Raw genomic sequence first — 13449 nt, forward strand, 5'->3', positions numbered from 1 at the left:
GAAGAGGCGGGATATTTAAATGGTTGAATGACATAACTACTAGTCACCATGCGCAGTCACATCGCCATTAAAGACGGAACGGCAAGTAAAGAAAAACCAACACGCATAAGCTATTTAAGTCTAGAATGATGTAACTAGCGCTGCAACCCTACGGCTATTGGACAGGGGGACTTCATGATGTTCCTAGGGTAGCACGGCAGAATCCCTTCTAGCCCAAGAGCTGGGCACTCCAACCAGGCTCAGCCCAGCACGCTTAGCACCCGCTCACGCTCCTGGGAGCGGAACGCACAGGCGGAAGGCTCGCGCCCGCCAAGGGATGCTCCCAACTCCAAGACAAAAGATACGGTCGGGGGAGAAGTAGAAGAATCAGGCCATTATCGTCAGAGCCAATGAGAGCGCCCTAACGGTTGAAGGCGCATGACCCTCCAATCAGCGCCCCTGATCTTGTCTCCCCAAAAAGCGATCTTGTCTGGTACGAACCAGGCAAGGACGTTAGGTATAAAAGGATACGCTTTCAGACCTACGAGGTAAGCTCTGGACTTTCAAAGAGCGTATACCCATAGAGCCTAAACACTCTCTAACGTGACTGTCGGAGCGTTCTTTTGGTAACTCCTCCCGGAAAGCGCCTGACGGCCTTTTTTCTTTGTGATCTTGCAGAGGCAGCCGAGAATCCAAGTGAACGGCACCGATCAAGCCAAGACAAGGTAGCATCACTAGGTATTAACTTAGTATTTATTCTTATGTGATAGTTCGGGATTCCTGGTGAGATCACAATCAGATCCTTACTGTATTTCAGTACTATTTGCTAGGTGAGGTATCCTCGCTATATCGACAAGGTCTAAGGCACCATGGCCGACCCTTTATGGACTGTATTAGGATTATTTATATCTCGTTAGTTAGGATGTTATGTTACTGACCTATAAGGCCGGTGTCCTGGTTATAGAATCATTGCTATGCTTGTGATCTATTAGCTTGGTTTGACGGTTATATGCATGCTATTGTTTTTATGCACATGATTGTTTGTTTGGAGGTTATGTTGAGGCAGTCATGTTTTATGCTGTAGGCCAACATACCCGGGGCGGTCCTGATAGGCTGTAGTCCTTGAGGAGGCGGTCTAGTCATGCCGAAGGCCCAACGAACAGTGTGGATAGACTGTAGACCGTAAGGAGGCGGTCCAATCATGCCGAAGGCTCAGGAGCGGTCCAGATAGGCTATAGGCCCTGAGGAGGCGGTCTAGTCATGCTGAAGGCTCATTATACATGTTTTTTGTTATTATTTTGTTGTGTGGTATATGTTGGTATTTTGGGGGTAACTCACTAAGCCTTCGAGCTTAGATTTATTGATTTTTGTTTTAGGTACTTCAGGTGACCATAGCAAGGCGAAGGCGTGACGCACACATCCTCACATTTGTATGATTTTGGATTTCTGAGAACTCTGATATGAAATCATTTTGAAACAATTTGTGAACTATGTTGATGCTTGAACAATTTTTGATTACTCATAATGGTTTTGAAAAGTTTAAAAATTTAGTAAAATTTTGTTTTGTTACAACAACCCTAAGTTCTAGTTAAAAATCACCACACACACCATGAGTTTTCTTTTAAGAAAAACGGACTTCTACTCTTTCATATTCTTCAAACTTATTTTATTATGGTTAAAAATATTATTTAGAGCATTATGGATGGATTCTAACACCATGCATTTAAGAAAAAACATAGTTTCATGCCATCAACTTAGCCCACAAGTTGGTTTTTAAAGTTAAGAACATCAAACTCAAGTTAAGATTTTTTGAGAAATAAGAGTCTGTACATGAGAATATATATATATATATATATATATATATATATATATATATATATATATATATATATATGTCTGTGTGTGTGTATGTATGTATTTCATGATTTTAAATCTTTTTGATCTCTGGAAACATGACTAAAACATTCGTGAGTCATGTTGCGTTTAAAAGAGTTCTAAAGACTTAGTCAAGGTAATGATGAAAACTTACTTTTCCAACCTATTAGCAACCATGTAAAGTAGCGTATACCTTCACTTGACTTTTAACCTGCCATATCTCACCCATTTCTTAACCAAAAATAGATATATGTTTTCTTAACTAGAGGGAATGCCCATGCTCCGCGTGGGACGGAAGGTATTGCTTTTTTTATATCTACGCCTTTATTAGTTTTTTCCAGTATCAATCTACTAAAGTTGTTTTCGTTTATCCTACTGAACAGGATGGTTTTTTTTGGTTTGGTTTTATTTTTTCTTTTGTTTTGTAATGTGTTGAATTGTCAAATACATAGAAATAACAATCTAGTTTGGCTGAATTTTCTGTATTTTCTATACACAAAACTATGATTCCCAAGAAAATCGAGTGCTTTAATAAGGCTTTCGACAAAATTATGTTAGTTTCTACATAACATACATATCTTTCATTAATGTGGGAGATACATTTTGAATTAAAATAAAAGAAAATACATATGAAATCTTGGAATTAAAATGTACTTACACTTCATTGTGGAATAAATTCATTCAATGTAGGGCTCTCGAAAACATTTCCAAATAATATATATGTTCTCCTGTAAACAAATATAAAAAATAGTCCAATGTTGAATGTGAGGTTTAATTTCTTAAAATAAACAAAAACAATGGAAGTACATTGCTATTAATTACCCGTTTCCACGGCTTGTGCTTCATTCGACTTCCATTGTGTTGCTAGGTTATTTGAAAGTGGATCATCTAGATTTGGAGCACGCTTCAATAGTATCACCATAAAATACAAAATTACATATCCTCATTCATTTCTTTTAAAGAATTTTGTGGGAACAAAAAGGCAGCATACAATCAATGGGGAAGAGTTGTTATTTCACCATGAATGGCAGTTTTATCTCAGTTTTAGATTTTCAATTTGACGCTGGTTAATTTAGGTCATAATCCCATAATAGTAATTTTTTTTTTTTAAAAAAAAAAGCAAGGCTGAAAAAACATTAAGAAGATCCAACAATGAAAAAATTAAAATAAAAGAGGCAGCAGTTATGCATAAAAAAGATGTAGAAAACATAAAATGACTAAACATATGGACACATAGAATTTGCTTGGCATCTGATCTCCAAATGTATTTAATCAGAAATATGAAATGGTAAAAACATTGTTATCAATCTTTTCTTGTGTTTACCTTGTCCATATCGGGTCTTCAGCGATCAAGCTTAGAGAAACAACATGAAATGAAATGAAATGAAAGAGAGCCATTCTCAATATCAAGGCAACATGCATTTTTTTTTATTTTTATACATTTTTGCTTCAATAGTTTTTTTCAACATGATATAAAATTCCAAAACGACGGATATAACATTTCTTACGTACATAGACTGACCAAGAAGTGGGATTTGCTGTACACGATGAAAAAAAGTCGAACCCATGAGTATTTACCTGTAATTTAAGTTCATGAGCATAGGAAAGTGAAAGTAGGAGGCAAAGCAAAATCTTGTAATTATAATTAATATATGAAATTTATTAAAAACACCATTACCACAAAATAACTTGTTCCGTACAGTAAGCAAATGCAACAATATTAATTTATTTGTAATCGAAGTGATTTGTATGAACCAAATTTCTTATGAAAACAGAAAGGGGAAAAAGAAAAGCAATAGAATCACCTCTTTCCCATCAGTGAGCTTCAGGACCAACTTCCCCTTTCAGTTTATATGGAAGAGTTCAGTTTATATGCAAGAGTTCAAGTATTACCTTCTTTACCACATCCTACTACAAATAAACAAACAATACCCGATATTAAGCAATTGAAACAAAGATGATAATCACAGGTGAAAAGAGCAAAAATTGGTGCGCACCTGGTTGAATGATACAACGGTGGATGGTGATGAAGCTTTAAAACATCAGCAAAAAGGCGTTGTTGGTTTGTCTCTCTTCTAGCTAGCCCTGTCGAAAATACCCGATACCCGAATTACCCATTCGATTTTTTCGGGTATCGGGTAATTTTTTCCGGGTAATCGGGTTACCCAGTTTTTTTTGGGTCGGGTAAAGGGTAAATTTTTTGGGTTTCGGGTATACCCGAATTACCCAAATTATTTTAAAAATTCCTTTTTTTTTGTAGAGCTTGTACTATATACCAAGTATTAGATCACGCTTAAACTAACTATCATTATTGTAAAACATAAATATATTTATTATGATAATACGACACTAACAATATTAAAAGTAATTTTTATATATCATCACGTTCTTTAAAACTTAACTGTTTTCTAAATTATAGTTTTTATTGCAACTAACAAACTCATTATCTTGACAAAACTTCAGAACATGATAAAACTTATGACTACATTTATCTTAAACATTTTAAACTTTTAAATTAAGATCTTTAGGTATTTGTTTTTTTAACATCTTATTAGATTATATTAAGTTGTTAAAAAATTACTTGATATCTCATGTATTATTGACTAAAAAATCTCAATGTTCAGAGCTTGAGTAACTTCGTTTATGTCTCGTTTGTTTATATAAACAAGACTAATAAAGCACGGCGTATTTATTTCATTAAATTTATTTTCAGGTGAAATTAAAAAAAAAAATTATATATTTCGGGTAATACCCGAATTACCCAAACCCGACCCGATACCCGAATTACCCAAACCCGAATTACCCGTATTTAGTTTGGGTAGGGTAACGGGTAATTTTTCTAACATGAAAAACCCGAATTACCCAACCCAAATTACCCGAAACCCGAAAAAATTACACGTTCAACACCCCTACTTCTAGCTATAGCATATAGCATCTCCGAGTGCTTCAATCTGAGTTGGTGAACGATTATAGTGACCTAACGCAAAATCAAGAATCGGCATCTAAAAAAAAGAATACTTTTTTCTAAAGCATGCTTTCGAGGGTCGATGATGGAAGGCGTTAGGAACAAAGAAAGTCAAAGCCTTCAAATTTAAACCCTAACTCGTGTTGCGAAGAACTAAAACAGAGGATTTCCGCATCATTGGCGTCCAACCTCTGCACCTCACTTATTCTTTTCCACTAGAAATCCGAAACAAAAGAAGATTGGAGCAAACCAGACACCAAACGGGGATGCAAAATAAAGGATGGAATCAACCGACTCCAGCCGATGCCAACATCGATTGGAATTGGAAGCCAATAGATCTATTGGAATTGGAAGAAAATAGTGTGAGAAGCAAACGAAGAGAGTTTTGAGGTGGTGAACAGAGTGAGAAGCAGATGAAGAGGGTTTTGAGGTGGTTAATCGGTTAAAACGATGACAGTTGTCGGATTAAGCATACTCCATGAACAGTCTGAATCGAAGGTTTTGTGGTGCAATCTATACTTGCGTGCACTCTGATTTCTATGCTTTTGCTTATTCTAAGCATTTGATTTCTATCCTTTTATTAACTTTGAGTGGGTTGTTCACCATCAAGACATTCGTTCCTAAGAAATCTAAGGCATAAGACTAATCAAATCAAGAGACATGAGAAATGTAGAGGAAGATGGATTATTGACATTAGTCAACACACAACCAAAATAAACAAAAAACATCATCACCATCACCAACGACACTGATAACCATGGAATTGGTATCAATATTGTCGATTTCAAAAGAAATCATAAAAAAGGAAGAAAAAGGAACCTGAGGTGAGACGCTGTAGCTGTAGGGTACGAAGCTGGTGGTGGTGGAGGCTGTGAGAAAGCGGATCGACTGGTTCCAGGGGTCCTTCTGTGAGAAGCTGTCGACAGTGGTGCATGAGAAGTTTTCAGCGACAGAGATTTCTGAAGGCCGTTGGACAGAGGCAATCGGCGATGAAGTTTTCCTGTGATAGAGAAACCGACGAAGATTATTCGTCTCTTAGAGAATATCGACAACAAGCGGTAGATACGAAGAGTGAGAACAGAAGGGTAATTGAAAGTACTGGAAGGATAACACGATGAAATCAAGGCGATGACCCTGTTGAAACTGATCCTAATATGATTGGCCAACAGTGACGGTGATTACAGATAGAAGTACAAAAATGGTTAAAAAGACCCCCGAAAAAAAAAGCCGAAGAAAACCATAAGATAACAGAAAAGCAGTCCAAACAGCAACAAAAGAAATACTTAAAGGACTATTTTTGCCATCCTTAGCCACTTTACTGTAGCTAAGGATGGATAAATTTAATCTATAGTATAATTATAATACCCTAAGCTAGCTTTCGAAGCCAAAAGGCATCACTGGAAATCATAAAGATTTCGATTTTTAAATTTTTTTTCCAAAACTATTGTTGTAACAACTCTTTTCTTGGGAGTATTAGTTTTATGTTGCATGTTAAAGAGAGTGAATCATCATTAAACATCCTTCAAAAATTATATTGAACTCCAAGAATTATAATCTCAAAGGGACAAAAATATCTTAACTTAAAAGTATAGAGAAAATGTTATAAAAATTCTCAAAGTGAGATAAAATTTTTTTTTACCAAAATCACAAGAATCAAGTTTTTCTCGATAATCTATTGAGCCTTTAGGCATTTTTTCTATTTCCTAAACTAGAGTACGATTTTTCACAATTAGTAAGTTGTATGAAGATGCATTTTGGAAATTTTCATTTCCATATATTTTTTCTTTACTTTTGTATAAAAATAATACGAAAATAGAATGTTAAAGCATATTTTCTGTACTTTTCCACTAGTCATTAGATTGTAGGAATAATCTTGAATGACCTATACTCTAAATGAACATCTTCGATTAACTTAGAGAAATGTATATTACTATTTACCATTATTTTTTATTTTATTGTTATTAAACACAAATAAATAACATAAATCATATTTTGAGTTTCAAAAATTACATTTATTATTTTTAGAAGCTTTTACATATTATATAACCTTCACCGAAATATTTGGAGTATATTGCACAAACATTTTTTATGATTTCTAGATTTAATGTGTATTAAAAGGACTAAATAAGGGAAAATTGTTAAACTTTTCGAAAACTGATACAGATTTACCATGACATCATGTATTACAGTCTAACAAAAAATAAAAAGTTTGGGCAACTTTGTAAACTGTTTAATATTTAATTTAGTTTTTGTAAGAATAAACACACAAAAATCATAAAATCTATTTAAGCTATTTAATAATCAATTTCCATATTTTCTCTGTTTTTATACATTAAATAAAGATTTTATAAAATATTTGAGGATTTATTTCTACTGTTTACTAATTTCCTAAGATTAAAAATCCTAAATCCAAAAATGGTTTTCCATTATTTAAAAAAGACTTTTGATATTTTTCTTATCTTATATACATTATATAACAACGGTACAAAATGAGTGATAATTTTCCTAAATAGTTTAGTATTTTTCACCATTTTATGATGTTTTCATGGAATTAAATGGTGAAAAAACTGTTAAGCATATTTAAAAATCATAAAACTTTATAAGGGGGTTCTGAATTATAGTAAGAATTAAAATATAAAGTTTGGAAATTTTTAGAACTAAACTGATTTAGTTTTTGAATATTTAATCATTAGAATACCTCCGAAAATGTTAAAATTTTAACATTTCAATAATGAGATTTTCCACTTGAATTTGTTATACAAAAAATTAATTCTCAGAAATATAGATTTCAAAGAAAAATGTTCGTAACTTAACAATATCAAAATTTTGAAACAATTTTGGCATAATTCTATTGTAATAGTAAGTATACTAGTATTAAATTTCAATTAGAGACTCATTAGTGTGTAACATAGTTGTAGGAATCGGTAGTGGTATGAGTGGAGTGTAGTTTAAGGCACCATTTACATTATCTCAAAGCATTATGAGTATTCATGCCTCTCCCATTTTTAATGTATAAAAGTTTAGGAGTGGAAAAGCATGTCGATATTTCAATTATGCTCGTTGCGTTTATTTTTAATTGTATCAAAAGTGATTTGTTATGTATGTGTATGCTAATATTAATTCATTGGGCCTTATCGCGATTTAGTCCCTGGAATCAGTTCACACATCTCATTAACTCATTTGAGCTCATGATCATTTGGATAACGTTATTAGGACGTAGACAACTCCTCATTTGCCTGTTTCGCAGAGTGCATTTTACAATATTTTTCCCTATGTTAGCGATAGATATAGAAGAGGGCACCCTTGGTCATTAAGCTTGGGTTCTGAGCTCATGAATTGATAATTATGCACATACGAACCTTGTATCTCGTGTTAGCATCGAATTTCATTTCACATGAGATTTTGAACTTTGCCTCTCATTTTGGCAATGTACTTTATTTCTCATAATGACAACGAAATTATTTACTCATTTTGCAATGTAAATTTATTTATGGAAACCTCTATCAACACTTTGATAGTGATACATGAAACCACATTTTTGTAAACATGTGAACTCACCAACTATTTCTTTATTTTTTGGAAAGGGAACTTCCCTAACGAGGGTTTCCGGGCCAGCTTTCGCGCACCGACTAATCCCCCGCTGCAAACATAAAGCTTTGCTTGATGCCCTGGAGTCACTGCAGGTGAACCTCCATGGCCACAAGGGCTGAGTGGTGCCAGGATTTGAACATGGGTCAATAGGTTATCCACCATATCTTCCACATGCCTTACCAATTCACCACAACCCAAGTGGTTCTATTTCTTTATTTGATACTCATTTTACATGCTTTTTCAGTGAATTATCTAGTAGGTAGCACTTAGAGGCACATCACATGTAGGAGCATTCGCATGAGTTGTTTTTTAAATACGTTGTATGTTTTTTAATTTGTTGAAAACCATTGTATTTTTTTAAATACTATGGTTGGTGTTGTCTTTTAAATTTTTCTATGAGACCCTTTATACTATCGTGACCCATGTTTCCACTTTAGCAGGGTGTGGCATAGTAACAAGTTCTAGTGGAAAATTCTGTAAAATTGAAGGTTCAGTCACTGTGACTTTAGAATCTCGACATCACAGGAGGTCAATGCATGTAAATTTGGAATTCAACTAAATCTTGGATATTGATAAGAATTTAGAATTATGAAAAAGTAATCATTGGAGTAATGTCTACTCGGTCTATTCACAAAGGAAGGACCTTCGAGAGGCATAGTATCCATGTTTGTAACATGGCATGGTTGATGTGATTTAATTCAAGTGGTTATTTAATTACATGAAAAAAAATATGCAATACGTAAATTCGTAAATGTTATGTTTATTAGATAATATGGATTTATTTATATTCAAGGTGTATGATACCATAGTTAATTAATTTATTACTGTGTTTCACTTTGCATAATTACTTCCCTAAGTAATTTAAATATTACTTAAAATTCCACAGTCAGTCATACTTTCGGGAGTGGTTGTCATGAATCATTTGTAGATCGCCCATAGGGATTGGGCATTGCATAAGAAATACTACAATATTCATGAGTACTTTGAAAACGGAGATTTTGAGTATGGGATAAACCCACGCTTAGATATTACTTCAAGGTTTCAATGAAAAGTAATTCTAATATGATACTATCTTCTATTCTTCAAACATAAATATATAAGATGTAATTTGCAAGTCAGATGTGCATTGGTAACGTAAACACATCAGTAACTTGATGGTATAAAATGTAGTGTCATGTGCAATTTGGTGAGTAAAGGTTATGACTATGTTCTCAAAGTTTATTTGTTCTTTTTTCCTTAACCGGAAAATCACTATCTTTGCGCCCCTCAGTGATTTCAGTAGATCTATAAGAAATATGGTTAGTTTGAACTAAATTGATGTGCTTAATTTTGTAGTATGAAATTGACCATAAAATTGGAGACCAAGAAACAAAAAAATGAACATGAGGTTAATCATTTAATCTATGACTCTGCTCATATGATATATAGTAGAATGAAGAAGTATCTGGTCACTTATCTTAGGGCCATCGTTTTATTTGAATTAGAGTTCGACAGTGGTTTAGGAAAGCACACTTTGTTGTTTGTTCAAGGTTATACTTGAAATTGTAGTTATATACTTATCTAAGCGTGAGACTGTTGGTTTAAGGTTTCTAAGCTCATAACTAAATTGGTATATACTTGTAATTAAAAGCAAAGTCTTTTTTGGGTTGCCCTCATAACTTGAAAGGCAATGATTTATTAATATATTATATGATTAATATATTAATTAGAAATAGATAATTGATTTGTTAATTTATTATGTGCTAAATAAATTAATTTTACATAAATAATTAATTCATTAATTTGTTAATAGGTTTAATAATTTTATGTTAACTCAAAAAAACATTAATTAATTATTAGTCATAATTAATCTAGAATTAATTTGAGATTAATTTGAGTTAATTAAAGATGCAATGGGTGAATTGTAATTATTCAATAGTTGAACAAAAGAAGCAATTCTAGAGATTTCTATGGTATGGATGGTTTTCGAGGGATTCCTAGAGTTTTTAGAAGCCTCCTGGTTTCATATAAGGAAAAGATTCGAACTGTGATTAAATCTATTATTTAATCAATTCAAATTTGGTTGTGTCCACAAGTTACCTAACCTATAAAAAGGACCCTTTGGGAGCAAAATCTAGTTTATAACCTTTCCAATAAGCATATGAATCAAATTTTCCTTCTCCTTCCTCTCTCTCCTCTTCATTTTAGGGTTTTCAGGATTTTAGGTGTGAGCCATTAGAGACATCATTCTTTTGGTGCTACATTTCAAAGATTCACCATGGAAGACATTCAAGAAATTTTTTACAACAATTCAAAGGTATGTAACCCTAACTTGGTATTTCCGATTACATTAGTGTTCCGGTTAGGTTTTGTTGTCCATTGCATGTTACATTCAAAGTGTTATGACATAGATCATTATAGGTTGCATGTTCCCTTAAATGTTAAGTGTCTACATGTACATGCATTTTATAACATATAAAGTCGATCAGATTCCCCCTTTATCGCTAACCAATTTCTTTTCCTATGCTAACCGAAGTGTCCCTAAAATTCAAAGCTTAAATAATCAATTCACCTGGCACTATAGAGTAAAACAAACGATTAATACAATAAAGGATAACTATCACACCCCAAAACCGAGAATGGTGGAAATGTTCTGGGTGGAGGACGTCATGTAATGTATCACAACAAATGTAAAGTAGTAAACAAGCAACAACATCGTCCATTTCATTAATAGTAATAGTTTAATACATGTGTGTTATTTCATAGTAATAAGACAACATGATAACTAATCAAAATAAAAAACGAGTCTTGACTGCTCCGTCTTCGCATAACCTGGTTATCGTACATGTCTACTGGTGACCTGAGAATACAAGTTATTTTGAAAGTGTAGGTCAGCATTTAAGATGGTGAGTTCATAACTATTTAATGTCAATGTTCATATAAGTTTGATGATAACATTTGAAATCGTTCAATGTAATTGTTTGTATATGTTTTGAAAACTCCTAGAAAATCCCATATTTTCTACTAGTATAAAAAGTCGTCTTCTACCAAGACCTGAATGTTTTGAAAGTAGTCTTCTACCAAGACTTGTATGTTTTGCTGTAACAAAGATGGTTTTTCCCTTTTATGACTACTATTAATATATATAGTCTACTTCATCGTTTACGTGAATGTATCACAAAATAAAAGTAATAGGGAAAATATAGTCATATAAGTATTATCCTTTTGTATTAGGATAAACACGACATCGCGACTGCCGAAACATATTCACCTTGAATATTCGTAGATGTTCATTTTCCTCTGTAGCTAACAGCATGTTGAAGGAATGGTTAGTCCCATAAAGGTCTCCCTAGTATAAGTATTAACCGTAGACATCCGTAGATGTCCATTTACCTCTGTTGCTAACAGCCAGTTTTAGGAATGGTTAGCCCCTTATTGTTTCTTACCACATAGTATTTATGTAAAAGTACCCCTATAAGTGTATCCATGTAATAGGAATCTCTGTAAAAGTATCCATATAAGTGTATCCACGTAAGAGGAATCTCTGTAAGAGTATCTATATAAGTGTATCCAGGTAAGAGGAATCTCTGTAAGAGTATCCCTTCATATAGCATGTAGTTTAGACTCATGAATGAACTGACTCTGGTGTAATTTCTTGTAATAGGGATAATGTTTTGTATCCCCTAAACTATTCCTATAATAGTTTACTAGAATATAATTGATGAGTGTCCAAGTAGGTTTGTACACCCTTGCTACCCAAGAGTGTCAGAACTGAATTAACTGATGGAACATTTATGACTATATATGTACACATGATATATAGCTAATATTTAAACGACCTTCGGACAAGTACCCGATATCCCACTAGACCACATCCAAATCAAGGAAAAGGAAACAGGGTGGATAGCCTTCCTAAGTCTTTTAAACATTTCTTATATAACTATACATATAGAGGCATGTAATTTATAATATAAAAGCATAAAAGAACTTCTGTAAAACCTTTGAAAAGTTTAATAAATAAGAATTTATGACTTGATGTCAGTTTATAAATTGATTTGAAAACCGTTTGACAAGACAGTTTGAGTGTGAGAAAATCTTTGTTTGAAGCACAACTATAACAGATTCAAAAAGGAAACCTACAGTTTGTAAGATAGTTTCTAAAAGTGTTTCAACATGTAAAAACGTTTGTGAAAACTATTTGAAGTACTTATGAAAATGTTCGTTTTTTCTTGTATATGAATGTATCTCCTTGAAATAGTATTTATAGTATGTAAAAGTTCGTGATGTTCTCGTAAAACTATACCTATTATAGTTTTCTAAAAGTATGTCTCGTTTGTATAGTAATCCCTAGTGAAATGCTCACTTGTTATGAAAAGTATAATTTTTGTAGTGCCTAAGATGGACACATATACATACAGTATAAGCAGAGTGTTTGACTTATACATATATAACAACATTTTCATTTCAAAAGATATGATGTTATCGTGATATATTTTTCATCCGGAAGTTTCCCTATAATAGTTAGAAATCATATATGATTCCGTTGATAAAAAGTGTATAATGAAACTTTATATAACACACAATAATAATCGAGTGTTTTACTTGTATTCCCCCCCTTAAAATCATATAAAAGTATTTATAAAACATTTAAAAGTGTGAATTATATGGGTATGAACACAACGAAGAAAGTGCGTGATTTGAAGAAAACGAGATTTTCTCGGGCGGCACCTCGACCGGAAAGTGACGAGATTCTCGGGAATCTCGAAGATTCGGACCTTCATCGGGGCTTAGAAATGAAACTGGAAATTCGGGATGTTGTCGGCACGAAAAACAAGGTGAAAATGCGAGAGGAATGAAGAATTTTAGCAAAGGAAGCTGGCACCCTCGCATTCTATTTATAGGGTGCTGGAAGAGGGATTACGCTGGGCGTAAATTCGGAGTACGTTGGGTGTAACTTCGGAGTACGCTGGGCGTACGTGATGTCAGCGCTTACCGCATCCTAGGAAGAAGCATCGAAGCAACGTGGACAATCCGGAGCCTAGCATCCGAGCACGCTGGTT

General features: G+C 33.5%; 1 long non-coding RNA gene across 1 annotated transcript; it reads right to left on the bottom strand.

Annotated features, from left to right (window-relative positions):
• Nucleotides 1–3370: 3370 nt before the first annotated feature.
• On the bottom strand, nucleotides 3371–3933 carry LOC145039876 (uncharacterized). The gene is made up of 3 exons (XR_013679840.1): nucleotides 3852–3933; nucleotides 3660–3762; nucleotides 3371–3432 (listed from the first exon to the last, which is right to left on the bottom strand). It is a non-coding gene; the product is annotated as an uncharacterized LOC145039876 (long non-coding RNA).
• Nucleotides 3934–13449: the final 9516 nt, after the last annotated feature.

The sequence above is a fragment of the Lactuca saligna genome, chromosome 4 (genome assembly GCF_052625555.1).
Source record: "Lactuca saligna cultivar CGN05327 chromosome 4, ASM5262555v1, whole genome shotgun sequence".
Classification (NCBI taxonomy): domain Eukaryota; kingdom Viridiplantae; phylum Streptophyta; class Magnoliopsida; order Asterales; family Asteraceae; genus Lactuca; species Lactuca saligna.